Source organism: Ciconia boyciana, chromosome 22 (assembly GCF_034638445.1).
Source record: "Ciconia boyciana chromosome 22, ASM3463844v1, whole genome shotgun sequence".
Lineage (NCBI taxonomy): Eukaryota > Metazoa > Chordata > Aves > Ciconiiformes > Ciconiidae > Ciconia > Ciconia boyciana.
The window spans coordinates 4,294,410-4,314,840 of NC_132955.1; the positions used below are offsets into that span (position 1 = coordinate 4,294,410).

The 20,431-nt window shown below is 42.7% G+C and overlaps 1 protein-coding gene and 1 long non-coding RNA gene across 10 annotated transcripts in view; one reads left to right on the plus strand and one right to left on the minus strand.

Annotated features, from left to right (window-relative positions):
* Positions 1-13,267, minus strand: part of TANC2 (tetratricopeptide repeat, ankyrin repeat and coiled-coil containing 2) — a 252,991-nt gene extending 239,724 nt beyond the window's left edge. For 5 of the 8 annotated variants that reach the window (XM_072886245.1, XM_072886241.1, XM_072886242.1 and 2 more), the window contains exon 1: positions 12,764-13,267. The gene's annotated coding sequence lies outside the window, so the exon portion shown is untranslated. The remainder of the gene's footprint in view (positions 1-12,763) is intronic. The other 3 variants (XM_072886240.1, XM_072886239.1, XM_072886238.1) reach the window with 1 other exon arrangement.
* LOC140662674 (uncharacterized) lies at positions 13,255-19,501 on the plus strand. 2 transcript variants are annotated; one of them, XR_012046146.1, is made up of 3 exons: positions 13,255-13,306; positions 14,182-14,313; positions 17,505-19,501. It is a non-coding gene; the product is annotated as an uncharacterized lncRNA (long non-coding RNA). The 2 variants fall into 2 exon arrangements; XR_012046144.1 differs by lacking the exon at positions 13,255-13,306 and adding an exon at positions 13,544-13,713.
* The last annotated feature ends 930 nt before the right edge of the window (positions 19,502-20,431 follow it).

Below are 20,431 nucleotides of genomic sequence, written 5' to 3' on the forward strand. Positions count from 1 at the left end.
GTTACTGTGGGCTTATTTTTTAAACTCTTCCGAGCTTGGTCTAGCCACCTCTATTATTCCATACACTAAAGCATTGGAGCCAGACTCTGTGCCCTTGCATAGAGTTAGAAACAGCTCCAGAATTTATTCTCTCTGTTGTTGTTTATGAAATACAGGATATTCTTTTGGATTACTTTAATCAATGCCTAATATTAGTAAGTTATAGCTTTAGCATTGATAAGCAGTTTTATGTGTCCAAGCACCCAAATAAACTGTTGTAAACCAGTTACAATAGGAAGAAGAAAATGGACACAAGCAAACAAATTTCAGCTCCGTTTTCCATTTTATGCTGGTGTCGCAACATAACAAAAATATTCAGAAAACCAAAACCATTTGACAGTTTAGCCCAGGTTTGGGAAATCCCGCAAACAAAAACAGCCTTGACAGTCAGGAAATAAATACTTTGCTGCAGCCATAGTTTTGCCAGCCAGTTTCAAGGAGATTTGGGTTTTGTTTCTTACAGAGAACTCCACAGTCACTATCTACAACCTACGTGAAACCAAAATGATTGTTTCCTCTGGGATGGATGTCTGGGAAAAAAAGTGAGAAAGCATTATTTTAGGTATTGGTCATACAAAGTTTTCAAATATGACGACACATCAAAATTATTACTTGACCCAAACTAACTGCAAAAATCAGATGTTCTTTCTAATGATGATAAATGATAAGTGACAAAGCACATCTATTGTCAAAAGGAAATACATATATAGTTTCTCGGGGCTTTCTGACCCGCTTCCAACTAACAGCCATTATTTCCGCTCCTGAACTGCAGCGATACGCAGTGGAGACTGTTCTCCACCAAACTGACCCTCATGCACTGCTCAATCTTAGTTTTAATCACATCCTGCAGTTCACACCAGAACCAGCCACGCTGCATCACTTCTTACACATAACATTAATATTTAGTCAAATTTTCTTGCAAAACTTATCTAGAAATCAGTCAGCCAACAACTTGTCACGCTTTATGCCTTTTTTTTTTTTGCTTTTCTGACGCTCCACAAAGAGCCTGAAATCGGAATATGGATTAGCGGGACTGCTGCCAGCAGACTTCCTGCACTCAGAGCTTGTAGCATATGGATAAGCTCTTAATACAATACAGAAAGATGACTTCTTGAATGTAAGCAGTCAGAACTAGCTTCACGCAGAAGTTCAGCACAAGTGTCTAGACTATGAGCAAACTGCCACCAGATATAAATCTGGGGATTTACAGTACAGACGCTTGACAAGTATAGATTTAAGCTGCCCAAATTCCAAAACTGCAGACTTCAGTAAGCACTGGCATGCATCAGATGCAGGAACACAGGTGGTAGCATGTGACACTGGAGAAGGGTAAATCCCCCACATACGCCAGTCAGCTCGACTATATCCGTAGCTAAATGGGTAATAATTAATACAAGATTTACTCTGCGTATAGTATTACTCCTTAACTGAAGAAAACCAGTCCAAACCACACTCATAGTAAAACACGGTATTGTAAAAACAGACTCATCACTTAGAAGATTTTTACAGTTATTCCGTTTCCTGATAGTGATGAATAGCTAAATAATCTTATGTCATATGATCTAATCTTTCTTTAAAGACGGTTTTATCCAAACTTGGAGAGATTTTTCATTCACCCCCATTTATGAAGAATGCTAATTTGCATCTGTGATTGTCAGTGTTTATGCTGGAGTGAAAAACCCTGACCTCACAAAAAAGCGTAGCACGTGCAAACCCAGCCTGTAGTAGTGCCTTATCCGCTTCTCTGACCACAAAACTGTTTGTCTACAAGGACAAATGCAATGCAAGAGTTTGAAGTTAATCATTAATAGCTTTCTTTAATGCAAAATTTTAATTGTAACCAAGACACATAAGAGAATACATAATATACAGTTACATCAGGTACGTAAAAATCATATCATGGATTTGGTACATGAATGCTGAAATTTCTCACGAAAAATATCTAATTGAGGCAACTATTTCAAATAAGGTGCCTTCATATCTACCTGACAAACTATATTTCTGAATAGAAATAGCTTGGTAAACAGATTGAACAAGCATATTCAGGTGCTTATTTAATAACATTCATTAACTCACTTTAAAAATTTGTGTATGCATCCACCAACTTCAATGTTGATCTCCATTTCCAAAGACCAAAACTATAGCAACACAACACAGAAAACTAACTCGGCGCAAGGACTATGAATGCATTCAGTAGACTCAGACAAAGTTTTTACTGACTAGATTTTTTAGGTAGTCTCATGGACATTTACAAGAGGCAGAAGCAGTAAAAAAAAAAATCCACAAAGAAATAAGAGTCCAATGCAAAGCTTAGCTACTTGATGAAGACCCCCGTAGGGGGTCTACAGCTATGCTGGTGGGGGAAAAAAAAGATATTGGCAAAGTCCCCTAGCAGAGAGACAATGTATGCTGACCTAAGAGCAGCTAAATCATCTTCCCAAATAACTTAAGAACAACAAAAGCCCTCTTTGAAAACCTACCTGTGTTTGTGCATGAATTTTGTCCACACTGATACATAGTACTTTCAAGGTCTGAGAGAGTCTAGAATAAGAATCTAAATCTGAAAGAAGTCACAAATTGACAATTCCCTCTGGATTTCCCTTGCTCTGTGTGCATGCAAGCATGCATACATGCAAATGGCATTTTTTAAATTTTCATTTTGGACATTTTACAGAGCTTTGCATATTCCAAACTCCTCTGTTCCTGTTTTCCTGTATTTATGCTACTGACAATTCGTTTTATTCAGAAAAAACTCTAATAAATTAACTTGTTCATATTTCAAATTTCCATTTTTTCAAGATCCTTTTGAATCTAATCCTTTCTTCCTATCCCTGCAACCCCTTGAAAGCTGATGTCACCCACAGGTTTAACTAGTACGCTCTCAACTCTGTCATCCAGGTTACTAAGCAACTTGCTAACCAGTTTTGCATCCACTTTACAGCAGTTCTGATTATGCTAGGTCTAACTTTTCAGACAAAAATATCATAGGCTACCATATCAAAAGTACTACTAAAAGCAATATAGGGAATTTTTCACCTAGTTACAAAGTTGTTCTCCTCCTCTCACGGCAGGTAGCAGCAATTTGTCCAAGACTAGTTAGTAGTGCGAAAGGATGAAGAACTGAGATCTTTCAGGTCCGATTTGGCAAAGTCAAAATCAAATCAATAGAGCACTCCATTATTCTCTCTTTTAAAATAATTCCTCAGTTTCAACCTTGCATGTACTAAGCAAGTTGAGGCTTACATAATCAAAAAGAAAAATCCAACTTTTTTTAGTGCCTAGAAGATGGTCTAGCAGTCATCACAGCCCATATTCCCCTGACTTACTCCCCTCACACTTACTTTCACATGCTAGCAACTAAAACCTCAGCATAGACCCCTGTGACTGAAAATACTTCTCAAGTTTGCAAAAATAAATACTTGCATCTCTTTCTCTTTGGAAACGTACACTAATTTAGAACTACACCATTTGGCTTGCGATCACAACTTGTAACTGGCAAGAACTCCCACTGTTATTACTTTTTGGGATAACTACTACCCACATAGTGCCAGATGGTATATTCCACCTCTGCTGAAGAGGTGTAGGAGCACTGCCTGCTGTCAGCATTGCATTTTCTTTATTTTATTTTTTTAAAATCAAGACATAGATAATATTACCAGTCTGAAGAGAAAGCGGGTGGGCATATGTAGCTCCATCACAGCATAAACCTTCAAAGAGCAATATTCCTTTATTTAACAGTGCCTGTTACACTAAATCCCCACTCCTGAAGACAAAAAAGCAAAGGATGCTGAGACACACGCCCAAGTATTAACCAAAGGTTGGTGCCAATGGAAAGCTGCTCACAGAGATTTCAAGCAAACACTAATGTTCTAACTGTGAAGCTGCATATATCATACTAATAGCTGTGTGAAACAGCAGAAAATTGAGTTGGGGTCCTCTAATCAAATCTTACATTGAAAATTAAATAGGAAATAATTATTTGAATAAGAGGAAAAAAATCCCCATTCAATTAGCAAATGGGAGTTTTCTCCCTTCAGAAAATATAAATTAGGTATTAAACTAAGATTATTTAGAAATGCAAAAGCTGCTAGAAGAGATAATGTTAGACCCCAACTTAAGCAACTACAGAAAGTAAACAGATAAGCAACATACAGCTATATGCACAGAATAACTGCCTGCACCCATATCATTTTGCAAGTATCCTTAAAAATAGTCACATGAAGAACAATGTGGCCTGTGAGCTTGAGGCAAGCCAGAAACATCCACAAGCACAAACACTTATTTGGATCATTCAAGTCACTATATCCACTTACATCTGCACCCCTCCACAGGCTCTGTTTTACAACTCTCATAAAAGTTCAACACACACTTCCTTTTGGCTCTTTCCTCCAAGCATCACATATTTCTAAAATCTATCCTCACGATATTTTACTTGTTTTTTTCCTCTCTCAGAACCCTTCCTTATTCTATTCCATAAAATCTCTGAAGGATAGAAAGTTGTTTATCTGTTTGTCCACTAATCTCCTCTTTGATGATGACTTTCTTCTGCAACACTGACAAGAAACAGCCTGCCCAAGCCTATCCCAATTATCTACTCAGCGGCTGACCCCTGACGTTCACAGACACGCACTAGCCTCTGAGAAGAGAGCCAAGACATGAAACTAAAAATCTGCATACTATTAAGGGAACCTAGAGAAAGAAGAGTGAACAGGGGGCTTACGTCCGAAAGGACATGACTATTTTGACCAACTTCTTCCAAGTTACAAGCACCATGCTGCCATCACCCCAGTGACTCCCCAAGTCCTGGTGAACTACAGAACACATAGGCTTTCCTGTTGACATCTCTCAGCACTAAAAACATGTCCCTCATTTCTACAAAAGCGCTGTGTACCGTTATCTTCTAGTTACTAGGCCTCTTCAAATCATCATCTGGAACATTAAGAGCACCCTGCTATGAGAAATAGTTTCTCGATACAGAATAATCCCACAGGACAGAATGGGAGATAAGGCAAAAGGGAAAATTGTCTCTTATTAAAGAGGTAGATAAAAGGACCGGCAACAGGAAAGATGCGCACTTCATCGTTCATTGCACTCTGGCTGCATATTGTTCCTTTACTTTCTAATAATATATCTTCATTAAAAATACTAACTTTTATGGGATCGCAACCCAAGAAGATAGCAGAAGCTCATTTTTATTGATGGAAAAAGGCATCACCGGAATCTGCCGTGCCAAACTGGTGGGACAAAACAGGACTGTTAACTCCACCTGATCAGCACCCCCAGTAGATAATTTCAGGGCAGGAACACCAGGAGGAAGGAAGTAAAATGGGATTATTCTTTCTACCTTACACCCAGGCATCTGGTTCAGCACAGCTGAGAGACCAGCAGCTTTCAGCAGGGGGATGAAGACAGCAAGAATCAACAGCTGGGTGACAGCACAGACAGGTAGAACTTCTTCAAAGAGCAATAAAAGATAAGCCTTTTTTGTTTGTTTCCCTAAAACAAAGCCAATAAACCAGTTTCCATTTCACAACTGCAGAAAGAATCTGAATCCTCCAACATTTATACTTCTAGATACACAACCAGGAAGCTACTCAATTCACGTTTGTTTCTCCTTACAATCTTCTCCCCGTTTTCCTTGTATTTTTTCTCAGCATCACTGGAAATAATAAAAGTTTCACAAACTCAGACAGAAGCAGCCCACTAAAATGCTAAGCATGACCTAAGTCATGCTAAGCCCGTAAGTACGGCTCACCAATATTTAAGCCAACCGTTAAAACACTGACCACAGGATCTAGCTCAATCACCTTAATACTCCGCAATTCAAGGATGGAAAATCCACCTGCAAGGAACTCCAGGTGAACATCAAGGTGACTGGCAGTGAACCAAAGAGACCATAATTGTTTGCAGGTTAAGGATATTAAGACACTTTCAAGAGTATCAGTTAATGCTTTTCAGCGATTGGAATCAATGCACAACAGCCTTCTGGAACCACAAACACTATAAATATTCACACTCCCATTCTGAAGAGATATTTTACATTGTCTTAAATTTTGATACTTTTCATACGCACTGATGGTTTCTCTTTTTCAAATGAGTTCACTAAGTTTCTCATGCAAACTAAGAAAGAAACCCACATTTTTAAGACAGCCAGCTGAAAAAATAACATGTAAAAAAAAGGGGGGAACCATTCTCATACATATACAAACCTCACTCGTTAAGGCATCTAAAAAATATAAATTGCAGCACTGATGTTTCCTACTGACTGCTTTATAAAAGCATTTTACTTAAATAATCGGAATACAGAAAAATAGCAGCAATCTGCCAAAATATTATTCTGCCTGCCCTGGAAATCATACAGGCATGAAAGGAAAAATGAAATAAACACCCAAAATATCTAAAAGTAAGCAAGTAAAAAGGAAGATCACCTATCATAAAATACAAATTAACCATCTCTTTTCTCACCCTCGCTAATTAGTAACAAATTCCCAGTGTGACTTGTATTGCAAATAAGAATTCACCTATCCAAAATACTTTTTTCATTAATGAGATCATTACACATCTGAAATTTGAGATCACTATGATTCAAACATAATTAGCAATTAAAGCTGATGTAAGTAAAAATTAGCCAATAGAATATTCACCATTAAAGTGAGGGACTCAGAGGGGAAAAAAATAAAAACCGGACATTTACCTTGTTCACCGTTACTTGGAAATTTTACCTCAACCGCTCTGTCAAGCTATCCCATATTTTAATCTTTAAAATATCCCCTACAGATTAGGGTAGAAGATTCAGTTCAACTATTCAGCTGAATTTCATTAGTGATGAATGTACACAAGCTTCAGGTTTTAAGTGAATGGAAATCTGCAAAGCGTCATTGATCTCTGAAAACCAAGTCACCTCTTCCAATGGCAAAACACCCCAGGACATATGGCAAACAGGATGTAAAGACAAATAACTCATCACGATGACCACATCACTGCTGTCTTACATGCAACCTACTCTAAAAGAAATGATCACAAACTTCCAGATTAAAAAAATAGAGGAAAGAGAAGCAAGGAAGTTTGTCTCCATCTTTCTAAGCTTTGGAAAGGCTTGGATAGTGGAAGATAGACATTTGCCATTTGCATACACTTACAGCTCAGCACAGGAACAAACGCAGCTTTGAGCTTTCTCTGCTTTGATCACATAATAAGGTCAGAAATGCTAATCAGATGACTTTTCAATTACTTATGTGAAATGGGGCAACATGAATGGAACTGCTTGTGGTGCAAGAAAGGGTAATTCATACACACCAGGATCTTCACTTCGGACATACACCACTTTATTCCTTCTCACTAAGTGCAACCAAACAACTAATGAGCAACAAGTTGCTCCCAGACTTCAAAATTACGAGTATGAAAGATCTCCAACAACAAATCACTCCCCAGCCAAACAGAAAAATTAACAGCAACTCCAGCCTTCATACCACAGAGCTATCAGTCTGCTCTGGAAGATATTCCTTCAGTCACCAATATGTTCTTTTCATAAAGGACAAATAAATAACAAATACTGGTAATAGCTGAAATGTCAACATGCATGATTCATCACCCTCTTCATTAGTTATGCCAGTTCAGAAGAGAACACCACTCTAACAGATTACTTCCCTACCCATTAGCTCATGCAACATCATTCCTCATCAGCACGAGGGCCCCAGCTCAAGAAGGCGGCAGCATGTGGAGACTTGCCTGCATAGGAATAGTAACATGAACTCACCAGGATTCTTCATGTTCCTGAAGTATCCACGCGTGCCTTTGCCAAATTGGCTCTTAAGGATTACTACCTAAGGTTACTTGTTTGGTAAAGCGAAACAATTCTCATCTTTATGAAGCAACAGGGTTGGTGGGAGGGAAAGGAAAAAAAAAATAAATAAAAGCCACTCTCAAATTTTAAATTCCAAAAAAGCAACATTTTTATCAAATAAGCCCTTCCCTCAGAGCAAGCAAAAGCTTTACCAAAAAAATTATTAAAATGACTGAGGAAGCAAAACTTAGACCAAGGTTTGCTTTATGCAGAATACATACAAACCCAACTATTACGTGTGTTTTATAAACACTGTGAATAAGTAATTATTCCTTTGAAATCAAACAATCGTGCGATGTGGCACAAAACCAAATTTGAGTCAAAAAAGCATACTATACTTTTCATGTTCTATCATTACTAATTAATGTTCTCTTAAAGAGTATTTTTCAAGATGGAGTTTCTCACACCACAGTATAAATTATTTGACACATTTTGGAAAGATAGGTAATAAATGCCGCCCAGGAAGAAAACCAGACTGTTCAGGGAACTCTGTGGATTATTCAAAGATTTCTTTGCCTGAAGATCTGAAGCCCCACAGTTCCATCACCGCAGCTCTCAAAACATACAGCATTTTTATTCAAAATCCAGTAAAGTAACTTCTGCTCTCTCATCAGAATCCCACAGCCAATTCCATGCTAGGACGACAACCTAAATTCCTCTCCAATTTGTCCATCACCCTCATCATGAAACTAGATCCTTTCGTCACAGGTCGCTTAAGTAGAACTGAACTGGATGGGGCGGCTTCACATGGGACAATTTCAAGATGGGGCTCTAAACACCTAGTTTCTCCCTTCTTAATGTAAGTACACCAAGCAAGCCACTATCTTCTCTAATTAAGGTAGGGTTTGTACTTAAAGTAAGTGCTTTTTAAATGAACGTAAAACAAACAACTGCATTTTAGCCCCATAAAATAATGGGACCAGAATAATTCTAAGTAACATAACTAGAATTTGGTTTTTTAAGCTCATAAAATCCAGTTTGCAAATAAACCAGAGATGAATGATCTAGTTCACTGCTGCGAATATTTGCAGTTGCAATGAGCTTTAAACACTAATTTATCTCCAGTGAATGCAACAGACATACTCTCTACCTTGAAGATAAAATTAACATGTTATTCCAAGATGAAGATTTCAAATTGTAAGAGTCAGAAACAACTGTGGGCTCAGTTCTGTTCTCACTTGAAGACCGTGGTAACCTCCCACGGACCTTACTGGTAACGTCACTAGGCCCTGTACGACCACGCAGGTTTTACACGTTCTACGGATGCTGAAAAATGTTCCTAGAGGTTGGCACATATTTATTATATTGGAAGCAAAGTGCAAGACAACCTGAAATTACTGATCAGGCTGACCACGAGGATTCTAAGTAATGATGTCAGTAAGGCTGTGAGTATTCTTTGTGTAGTATAAGCACAAACAAAACATGCACTCGGGGAAAGGCACTCACTGTACATTGAAAGGTACCATTTGCAGAGACGTTTTTAAGGCTTCGTGCAAGTACTCCAGGCATGAGATCACAATTGGCATCAACCATTCAAAGAGCTCACGGCTGCCATGAAGGACAGATCCAGCCACTCTATTTCATACTCCTGCATCCTCCTCCTGTCACCCTCACGTTCAACAGGTCAAGTTCAGTTTGTTGATCCAGCTAGAAATGAACTCTGCAAAAATAAATAGTTTTTGTTCACCCAGCAGCTGCTCAAGCATTTAACGTGGTATAAGAGAGAGGGCTACAACGCCACGCCGCTGCAGGTCGGAGAACAGAGACATGAGGTCACTGATCTTGCATCAGTTCTTAAAATCAGTTTAATCTTGTCAAGAAACTACAGTTAAGAGCCATTTGATTGTCTGGATGTCAAGGGAAGTCATCTTGCCATATCACTGTGCTTTAAAGAAAATTCAGACTCAAAAGTTTAAAGAAAAAGGATCAATGTGTATACTCACAGCTTTATACATCAAAGAGACAGAAATCAGGACATTTTTTGAAAATTTTTAAAAGCAAATTTTTTTTTAATATTTCACAACGTGGAATTACAGGTGTTACTAAACCTCACAAGTTTAACCACCTCTAGAAAAGGTAAATGTAGATAAAACATAAGGAGGAACAAAATTTCTTTTTTTTTTTTTAAAACAAGAAAAACCATGCACAAAGCTGGGAGGGTTGCAGGGTACTTTTTTTTCTTTCTTAATGTATGAAGGGGTTGTTTTAGAATTTTCTGGCTGCCTTCTTACTGTCTTCCCTTTGCTATTTAATAAAAAAGTAAAATATAATACTGATTTTGACAAGCATCGTGAAATTAAAGAAAATATAAGATTCTCTAGTAATGAAACTTAAATGTGTCATAGACAAACCAAAGAAGACCCTGCAGATAAAGTGTTCTTCTGGAAATATATATATAAAACAAAGCCTGCAGAACTCGGTGTACAGAGTGCATCATACTGTACGTGATGCACATTTGGGCCTAATGCAGTCTGCATTTATGCACATTAATACTAATAAATGAACATTTACAAGCAGAAAGTTAGGCATGCTTGCCTGTAACGTTGCATTAAAAAATTAATCTTTTAAAAATCCATTGCACATAGCAGGTATGCTCATGGATTTCTCAACAACAACATATATATCACTTACATTCTACAGGTTTAACTGAAAGTAAATCTAGCGTATGTAACCTAAAACGTTAAAATGGAATTGTTAGGTACCTTAGAAGACATATTTTTGTTCAGAATATGCATTTCAATTTAAAAAACCACAAGCTGACATAGGATCATGGGAAAACCAAAGGAAAAGACAGAAAGAGGAGAACAAGACAGGAATTGCTATAATGCAATCGATATTGATAAGGAGTTTATTTTAGAAAATTGTATTAGTCATCCAGTTACACTGAATATGTAACCAGTAATTCACATTGTAATTACAAGCCTAAATCTGCATGCGAGTATGCTTCAATATTCCATGACCACAGTCTAGATCCAAACAGGATATGGCCCTACCGCTCCTTTCCACTCAAATGAAATTGCTGGCAAGTTTGGAGTACATGCAGTCTTTCGCATTTATGATGCACTTAGCAAGAGTTACTACAAAAAAGAAGCGCAACTCTAAGTAGTCTGTTTATTTTTTTAGAAGCCCCAGAGTCATGATGGCCACAGACCTCAAATGGCTTAAGATAGTCTTTGCCTAAGCACTACCGCTTTCCCCCCTCCCCCGATAGTTTGTTCGCAGAGCCAAAAAATGGGATTCTGATTATGGCAAGTTGCAATATATTGTACTTTCATAATTCGACTGCAGGTTCATCATACATTTTCTAGATAAGCGTAACTCCACACAAAGTATCCATGATCTAAGGTGTCTCTCACCACTCCAGTAAGAAAGCCTCACGTGACTGTAGCTAGCCAATTCTCTTCAGTATGTTCTGGCCAAAAGGCACTTATTTCACTAGTCTCTTTTCTTTTTTCTTTTTAATTCACACATTAGGAACAGATGTTTTCAGTTACAGGTTTAGTATTTAAGTTTTGAGGATTAAATAAGAAAAATAGACAACACCCAACCTTTAGCATTTTGAAGAAATCATTCCAAGCTCCAACCTGAGAAATGCTGCAAGCAGCGTTTCATGGCCATGTTGTTGTTCTCTATGGCACGTTCGCTGTATTTCTTCTTGTTCTTCTCCCAATTCAACATTAATTTGCCTTCATTCAGTATACTGTAGCTATGCTACACTCCCTAGCAGCACTAATTAACCGTCATAATTTATTTAATTTCTCCAGATATTTAATTTGCCTTATGCTCTTTTCACCTGTATAAAAGCCTAAACCCCACATCGATGCATCATTCTCTAAACCAGCTTACCATCCAACATATGCTCCTGAACTTCCCCACACAAATGGGGATGAGAATCTGTCTTTTCCTTGCAAAACACAGATCTGAGAGAAGCTGTCTGCCTCATCATCTCTCATTTCTTTTTTACATTTTAGCCCCCAACAACCAACCCACGCCTGTAACAGAAAGATACTGTGTGTCATTAGACTCCACGCTCCTTACTCACCCTATGGGAGGAAGAAGAGGGAGGATGTTTAACCCTTGTTTTCCTCCAGCACTACAGAAGCAGCAGGCGGGGGAGCGGAGGGCGGTGTGTGTTTGCCTCACGTGCACGCGACCTGCAGCACAGCCCCTGTAAATACGGGGCCGTTCTGCAAGAAAAATTCCTTCTTACAGCCTCCCTGAGCGTTTGAAGGGATGGATCTGAATTCTGCAGCACGTGATGTGCGCACGAAATAGTCACTTACCTTTTAAGATTGCGTGCCGCTCTCTTAAAAATAGCTGATTTCTAACCGAAAAGATGGCATTTTGGAAACTGGACCTGCACGCCGCTCGTACCGACCCCACCTTTACAGCCGCCCGGGCACGCCAACGCCACCCGCTGCTACCCCAAGTTCTATTACCGAAGCCCAAACCCACCGTGAGCCGGTCAGCCCCAGCCGGCTCACCCAGCCCGCCCGCGGGGTGCGGGTGCAGGGCGGCCCCGCCGCGGGGGACGCGGGGAGCACCGCCAGGCGTCCCCCCCGCTCCGCTGTCACCACGGCAGGGACACGGGGGCTGTATCTGCCCCCCCCCTCCCCCCGCCGCGGTGCGGGGCTCTGCCCGGCCCCCACCCGTGTGCGGCACCGCGCGGGGGGGGAGGGGAGGGGCGGGGGGGGTCTCGCCGCGATTTCCACCCAGACACCGCTACCCGCCGCCCCCGTCCCCTCCCCGCCGCACGCCGACATGTCGCCGGGCGTCGCCCCCTCTCGGTCCGCCCCCATCTGTCGCCGCGGGGGGCGGTGGGGACGGACACACGGACACACGCTCCCCCAGACACGGCGCCCCGCGGCCGCTGGCCCTTACCTGGCGCGACGGCGTCGCGGGGCTCGCCGGCGGCCCGCGCCCCCCTCACAGACGCACCGCCCGCGGCCGCGGCTGACGAGCGCGGGGCGCCTCCCTCTCACCACATCGCCGCGGCGCCGGGAGCCGCCGCCGGGCTGAGCGCGCGCCCGAAGGGGAGGGGCGGGGAGCGGTGGGGGGCGGCCGGTCTCGCCCCTCCTCGGCGGCGCCGGCCCCGCTGCTCCCTCGCCGCCCAACTGCCACAGCGCCCCCTCCCTCCCTGCCGCCCGTCCGCCCGCCGCGGCCTCCCCCGGGGAGCGGCGGCCCCCGCGCCTCTGCCCCCCGCTCGCTCGCTTCGGAGCGCGCCGCCGCCGCCACCTCACGGGCGCGCGCGCTGGGCCGCGCGGAGGGGGGAGGGGAGCAGGCGGGGCGGGAGCGGCGTGCGGCGCTCGCCCCCCGGGCGGGCGGGCGGGGGGAGGGAGGGAAGGAGGAAGGGGGAAGGGAGGCGGCGGGCGGGCGCGCGCGCCCCCGGGCTGACTGGCTCGCTCCCTCCCTCCGCGCTCGGAGGTGAGCCGCCCGGGAGAGGCGGGGCCGCTTCGTTATTCATGAGGGGGTGTGGCTATGCAAAACGCGCGCCCCTCTCCGCCCGAGCGCAACCTGCGTCGGGGGAGGTCTCCTCGGGAGGGGCGGGGCGCTGCCCAGCGGCTCGGTGCTCGCTCCTCGCCTTCCCGCCGCTCGTACCTGGCGCGGCCGCTGCGGAGGGCGGGGGGGGGGATGCGCTTTAATCACATCCGTGATCGCCGCCTGCGATAAGCCCCGGTCGGGAGGGCGCCGGCAGGCTGCGGCGTGGCCACAGCAGCGCCCGCGCCCGGCGAGCGGGAGAAACTTTAGCAGGAGGCGGGCGGAGCCCCTGTGGGGCGGGAGGAAGCGCTGTGGCGGCGCCGCCGGGCCCGTGTGTGGGGCGAGTTCCTCCTGTGAGGGGGAACGTAGTAACGGGCGGCGGCGGCGGCGCGAGCCCCTTCTCTGAGAGGAGGCGGTGGCGGTGGCCGCGGACCTGCCCTGTGAGGGGAGGCGGTGGCGGTGGGCGCGGATCTGCTCCCTGGGGGGGAGGCGGTGCGGAGCTGCCCTGTGAGGGGAGGGAGGCGGTGGGCGCGGATCTGCTCTCGGGGGGGCAGGCGGTGGCGGTGGGCGCGGGCCGCTGCTGTGAGGGAGCCGTTCCCGCGCGCAGGGCACCCTCGCTGCGGGCGGGGACGCCCGGGCGCCTGCGGGGTGAGCGATGCTGTGGGAAGGGTTTGCCGAAAAGGAGGGAGCCGACGGCGGGCGGCTCCGTGGGCCGGGCTGCGCTGCGGGGAGCAGACCTCAAGTGGCTCCGGCATCTGTCAGCGCCTCCAGCAGGGCCGAGGCGTTAACACGGCGTCTGAGCACTGAACCTGTTCCTGCAGGTACCGCTCGGAAGGGACCAGGGCTGAGCGAAGGGATTTTTTGGCGATGACACGTACTGAGGCGATGAGAACACCATCACCGCAACCGGCCCCAGTGCCCGTGTGCTGCCCGTGTAGGCGGAGCTGCTCCAGGTATCTCCCGTACGTGTAGGCACATCTCTCTGCTGTGAAAACACCCACACAGCCTTCTACTGTTTTGTTTTTTTTTTTAAAAAGATACTTCTGGGAATAATACCTGAAAACCAAAACGTTTTACTCATCCTCCCCTACAAGAGATCAGACAGACAGTTGAAGACCAGGTGCAAAAGGAACACACAGGAAGAGAAAAGCTCTATTACCTGTTAAAGCTAATATAAACATTTGTTTAAATTACCTAAATAGCTTAAGATATGCATTGCAACTAGCAATCCAGTCAGCATATCAGCAATGCTTAATTGTCCGCTGAATGAAATATAAGTGACAGAAATTTGGTTTTCTCTTCAAACTAAAAATCAACGTTATTTTTGCACAAAAAAGTACATGGTAAACAGAATTTCGGTTTTTATCTTGTTATTTCCCTTTAAGAAAACTAATATTTAGGTCTTAGTCAACAAAATAATCTTTTTAGTCCAGTACAAAATATTCCCCTTAATTAAATTAATTAAAAGTATCTACACTCCCTTGGGATGGATGCCTTGCTAAACCTTCTGGGTGCAGATTACTTGCCTCCATCTAACCCCAGAATGGTTAAGAGCTTTACATCACATCTGCCCACAGTGCCAAGTTAATGACCAAGTAAATTAAGCAACAGGGTAATCTTCAGTTGTGAGTCAAGAAAATTACTTGTACAAAAAAAAAAAAAATTGCAAAATAATCCTACCTAGGAATTGGAGGTAGCTCTGTTTTGTTTTTTATTTGTTAGCAGAGCTGATAAACAAGATGCCAAGTTTCTGGAATTAAGCTTGGATCAGAGTGAGTGAATATGTCATCTATATCATCTGTCACTGCAGTCCTCGGGTTTTGCTTTCATAGGAGAGTGGCATCACATAAAACAGTGCAACAAACACTTTAAAAAAAAAAAAAAACAGCCAAAAAAACCACACACAGTAGAGAAATCTTCCAGAAATATTTTCATCTAAATCTGCAGCGTCCTGTCTCTTTCATTACTTCTGGCAGAAGTCCTTTCTGTAATTGTTTATCTTCTGTTGCCCTTTAGTCTTTCTAAACCACATATACTAGAGGGGAATACATTCCCATTTTTCCTTCAGCAACTTATTAGCATAGCAAATCACTGACTCGGTGCACACTTACAGTACCTAGGAGGAATAATAGTTCCACCTACAAGAAAATATTCTCAGAACTGATGTCAACGGCTTTATACATGTACCATATCACTCCTAAGAAAACAGATTTCAAGACATAGGTTTGTGAAAGAAAGGGAGGATCTGATGCTTCCAGTACAGAGCTGAGAAGTCAAAGGGAATGAGATGACAGCAACAGACCAGCTTCCAAATAGGAAGAGAGGAGCCACTGTGTCTAATATTTAGTCATTTATGTCCAATCCAGAACTTGTGTTAGTCACCTCTGGCAACACCAGAACAATCATGCAGGGTCCATTTCCCACACTACCCTATCTGACCACGGCCAAAAGTGGATGCTTCGGCACGGGCAGGTGCGTAGGAAGGTTCCCCCAAGTCCTGTGGCAGCTGACAACATTTGTGGCTTTAGGACCTCCTGAGGCACGTACGATTCCTAAGTCTTTATGCTAGACACGCAGGCTCTGTGTACAGTGTACCAATGTAAGCTGGATGCCTTCTGAGCGAGAACCCAGGTAGGCAAAGGACTTCTTCAAGTCAATACTGGGGTCTGAAGTCCCTGAGGCAGAGGAGAGGATAGCAAAGAAAGCATCCTTGTTCTCCAGCAACAACAGCCTCCCCTGCATTTTACAAGGAGCCAGATCCTGCTGGAACATAGGGAGTTTGCTCTGAAAATGCCGTCTGGGACACACAGGCACGCTCAGTTCCTGGATCCCGGCTGTTCAGGCTTTGGTATAAATAAAGCACTAAACTGGCCAGACCTCTAAGACTGGACTGGCCTGTGCCTATGCAGAAGCACAACTATAGGTATTTCAAGAATATCAACACAAATCACCTATAGCATTTGAAGTCTTCAAAGACTGGGTGATGGGGGAGTTTTCAGGATCACCATTCCTGGCTTTGGTCGAGAAATCCAACCCAAGTTCCATTTTGGTCACATCCACACCTTGTTACATCTTAGCATTATAACCACTCGTTCAAACATCTCTTTGGCGAACTAGGGAGCCAAAAAATTCACATAAAACCTCAATCCACTCTTTATCTTTTGTGTGTTTGTACTGCAAGCTGACATGAAGTTTGCACAACAGCAAAGAAAAAATTTGGCTGTAATAAACAAGATCTTGTCTCTTAAATAGCCAGAATCCCTACAAGAAGATATAAAAACACTCAGTCTTTTAAATGATATGTACCATCAGATCATCTCCTAGATGGATTCTATTAAGCGTGACCATATAAAAAATAAATATTGCTTACAATATTTGTTATCTAAGAAGTATAAGCCTGTGGAGAAAATATTCTAGTATAACCTTGTAAATGTGAGATACTAATTTTCTTCACACTTCAGCAGTCTAAAAGAACACAGGGACTGCCATCCCTTCAGTAACTAATGAAAGGCATATCTATTTCTGTAGCCTGGGGAGTTTTGAAATAGATTTGGGTTTTTGCAGAAGGAATGGGAGATTTCTGTTTTGCTGGCTGTTTAATTTTAATTTTTGCAATTTTTGGCAAGAGCACCTTGGGCTGTGGGTAACTGACTCTAGTCTGTCTAAATCTAAATGAATGTGTGCTTTATGACCCTTCTACCACCAGGGTTGCATTTTAACACCAGCATTACCCTTCATCCGAGCAATGGTTGAAATTGGGGCTTGCTAGCAGAGCTTCAGAGAAGAAACAAGTAACAGGATGAGTAAAAATAGCTTTATTTTCCTGTATACACCTGTTTTGGAGTGAGATGACCAGGCAACATGAAAGGAACTGCATTTTGGGAATCTCAGAATTAATGCCCAGGTTCTAGTTCTTTCGGTAATAGAAGCCAACAGAGACAAAATTTCTGCTTGCAGAGCTCTGTCTCTGCAGAAATATCTATAACCAAACTCCAAAACCCCCTTTGCCACTGAGAAAAAGAATGTTAAAGGCTACGCAGAAACAAAGAGCTGGCGAGATATGCCACAGCATATCAAACCTACATCAAAAAGTCCTGCCTGTAACAGGAAGCAACTCACAGCCATTCCCATTTCCCTCCTGCAGCAATGGAAGTACAGACAAAAAGCCACAGTCTCAGATGAAGTGAAAAGGCGTTTGGCCAAGAGATGATGAGCCTTCCACTGTGCGCCGAAGGTCTGTCAGAATGGGAGATTACTGACCTCCAGAAGGATTTAATTCTGTGTGATCAGACACTATTGCCCACTCTCCTCAAGGAATTTTCAGTGAGAACAACAGAGCAACAAATTACATTGTGAAAGAAGGGTGTTAGACAAGATGTTAGAGCGTTGTTTGGGTAGCGGTGAGCAAAGAGTGCTTTTAAGTAGGATGATCATGTCCCCTGTCTAGCCAGTGTTTCCTCCTACCCTAAAACTTTTCAAACGCTGCCTGATGCTTTCTCATGTTTTCTTTTTCAAAATAGGTAGCCAAGTGAGATTCCTTAATCCACCAACCAAATGCACATGCCTCAGTCCAGAATTCCGTGTCTGTTTAACAGAAAACACCCGTTATTAAAAGAAGAACATTGTACGTCAAACTATAATTGCAGTTTTGAAAGGGAGGACATATTTACGCAGATCATGATTTGGCAACAATACCAATCTTGCCATTTGCCTCTTGAGAGGCCCTACAGGAGCTTTCAGGACTGCATGTGCTCAAGATAACATCTGGACTGCAATAACGCACCTCTGGCACACTGGGGTACACCTATCAGAGGGTGGACAGCACTGTCGTAAACAAAGAAAATCTTCATAACTGTACCTTCTGCTTTGTTAATGTTACCAAATTAGCATGCTCCTGGTAGACAAAAGATGCCAGAATTTTATATACGCTAGACCAAACTAGAATACCAGCTTTTGGTATTTCCACATCCAATTATGCCAGGACCAGCTTAGCTCTGTTTTTAAGAGTTCACAAGATCACTGTTAACGACTGCAGATGGCAATCAGACAAACGTTCATTTGGGGTAGGAAAAGCTTCACCCCATTTTCTACAGCTTTGGCACAGCTATTTCTAGGCTGTGTTCAGTGGCTACTGTAACAATTTGGGATTACATGTGATGTTTATGGTCCTGAATAAGGATAAAGATACACTGAGAGCAGCTAAAACTGCATTTCCAGTTTGTCTGCCCATTAATTAACATTCCAGCACATTATGCTTTGTAATTGATGTTCCAGCATTCTGGAAGGATACTATATATGGACTGGTACTGTGCTGTGCTGGTCTCAAGACACAGGCAGGATAAAAACCATTGGCAGACCAACTAGTATAGTTGGAAACATTAGAAAAGCTTTTCTGTTTTTTGGGGGTTGGTTTTTTTGTTGTTGTTGTTTGTTTTTAAACTTTTGCTGAGTTCAGACAAAGTTTGCCGTTAAAGGGGTTGTAGCCCCAAAAAACTTGCCTCAGTTCTAATTACTCCAATCAGTTCAAGAAAATACATTACTTCTACTAATAAATCTTGTCCAAACCAAAGCGCTAAAAAAAAAAACCAAACAACCAGCTTCTATGTTATTTTCTGCCTGTCCTGCCTATCCTCTTATCCCCTGAGAGAACACACAAATTAGCACGATCAGGCTAAAGAAAAGATGACGCCAAGAACCTTCATGTATGTGTAGGTCAATAAAAGACACAAGGAACTGTTTGTTCTCCATGACTGCAGTGAACAGGACAAGGGCCTAAAATGCAGCGAGGATGATTCTGATTGGAAATTAGGACTAATTTTCTAATTGCAAGAATGGTTAAGCATTGAAATGAACTGCATGTAAAGACTGATGTCGCCATCAATGGAGACCTGTAAGAACAGTAAGCATCTGTCATAAATAAAATAGACACAGTTGGCCTGATTTGGGGTACTGGGGTAACAACTTAAGAGACATGCCTTGTGAAATTCACAGGCCTATGAAAACAGATGCAACTTGGGAATCGGAGTAGTAGCGTTTTGGACACAGGATGAAGTAAGACACAAGGCCTGCTGCAAATTGCTATTGTCTAGATCAGCACATCTTAACCTTTTCAGGTATACAGAAAATTATTAACTCTAAAAATTTATCCCAGATTATCATGAATCTTATCATTAAAACATTTAACTCGGGACACTATAAAGTTGATCATATAAATCATATGTAGATCCTAAGTAAATAATATATGTTCTTTTGCACGTGTGTTGGTAAGCCATTGAAACAATTTGCAGCAGCCACCTGAGGTATCTGTAATGAAGACAACATTGCTCACCTTCACAATCAGACTTGGGAAATCTTCAGAAAAATACCAGTTCTAAAGCAGTGATAAGTATTTTACAAGCCAACAAAATACGTAAGGCTACTTAAAGTAAAACTGTCAGGAGTTTGATAAGGTGATTTAATATGCTGTATTTTAAAGAGTAGAGTTTTAGTCATAGTCATTTTTATGAAAGGAAAAAGCTTTGGTTCACTCAATTTGTTTCTGTCAAATACACTAACTCTTGGTGGCGGTGGAACGAATGATATTTAGTGAAACTGTACTGCATTAACCCCTAGCAGTGCTAAAAGAACATGTCAGATTCTTTTCCAGCAGAGCATGCCTCCTGTGCAACTCACACAATAAATCAGTATAGATTTTTTTCATTGCTTGCCTACACCAAAATCCAAAGTGCTATATGAGCACACTGGTCTGAGTGGTTATTTTGTGAACTGAACAGCAACACTGATGAAGGGGAAACAGCACAGTCGCTTTTCCTGGAGGTAACAGCACTGAAATGCCTCCTTCCCTGTATTTTTGGTTTTTAGTTTACAATACTGAACCCACTGAAATCAGTCAGCGTTCTGCCACCATCCTCAGTGGGCAAAAGACCTGACCTTTAGTGGTTGGTTTAGATGGAGCTGATCATCTCAACTAAGATCTAGCAAGCATCCAGGTCCACAAAGTGTCAAGATCCCTGAGCTCCGGCTTAAACAAGTTACAGTGACAGAAACTGCCACATTTTGCAGAAGTGACTC